We start from the raw sequence: 878 nt of genomic DNA on the forward strand, positions 1-878 counted from the left end.
TCCTTCCTTCCTTCCTTCCTTCCTTCCTTCCTTCCTTCCTTCCTTCCTTCCTTCTCTCCTTCTCTCCACATGGGTATGTACCATACCCATACATGCAGATGCTCTGACCAAAGGAATATGAATTTTGGTCACTTAAACCTTACAAGATATCTTGGAGTTCAGGGATAGATTTTTTTTCTCTTCCACACTTAGTTATTCTATCTTTAGAAATGGGACAATTAAATCTTCTGTCTCATGTAGTTTGATTTTTTTTTTTATTAAAGGGACCATCCTTTGACTCACTTCTTAAAGAGACTTATTCACTGAATGGGCATTGCCTCACTCAAAGTGACAACCTGAAAAGACCTTAGCTTAAAAGGGACAAGGTCTGCCACTGCATCTGGGGCCACCCCCAGTCATCCTGATCAATATCTAACCATTGGCTCCAGATGGTTCTGTAGGAGAAAGTGAGGCTGGTGACTTTGCACAACCATCCCTCACTCAAATCAAAGTCATTTGCAAGTCATGTCATCATCTCCCTGATTTCATCGTCATCTTTGAGAACAAAGGATTTGTCCTTTGTCCACATGAGTTTCACTTATGACTTCCTGAAATAGAGCTCTGGAAAACCAAGCTTTGTTAAAGCCCATTGGGATTTCACTCTGGTTCTCACTGATTAGCCAATAATAGGTCCTGGCCTAACCCTCACTTGCTCATTGTTTAGCTTTTGATGGCTCTGAGTGAGTGTAAATAGCAATTGTGTCTGTTCTGACCAGAAACCCTGAGGGTCTTCCCCTCTCAGATATCTCTGTCTATGTCTATATCTATATCTATATCTATATCTACATCTACATCTATATCTATATCTATATCTATATCTATATCTATATCTATATCTA

This window comes from Vombatus ursinus, unplaced genomic scaffold (genome assembly GCF_900497805.2).
Source record: "Vombatus ursinus unplaced genomic scaffold, bare-nosed wombat genome assembly UNPS02014773.1, whole genome shotgun sequence".
Taxonomy (NCBI): domain Eukaryota; kingdom Metazoa; phylum Chordata; class Mammalia; order Diprotodontia; family Vombatidae; genus Vombatus; species Vombatus ursinus.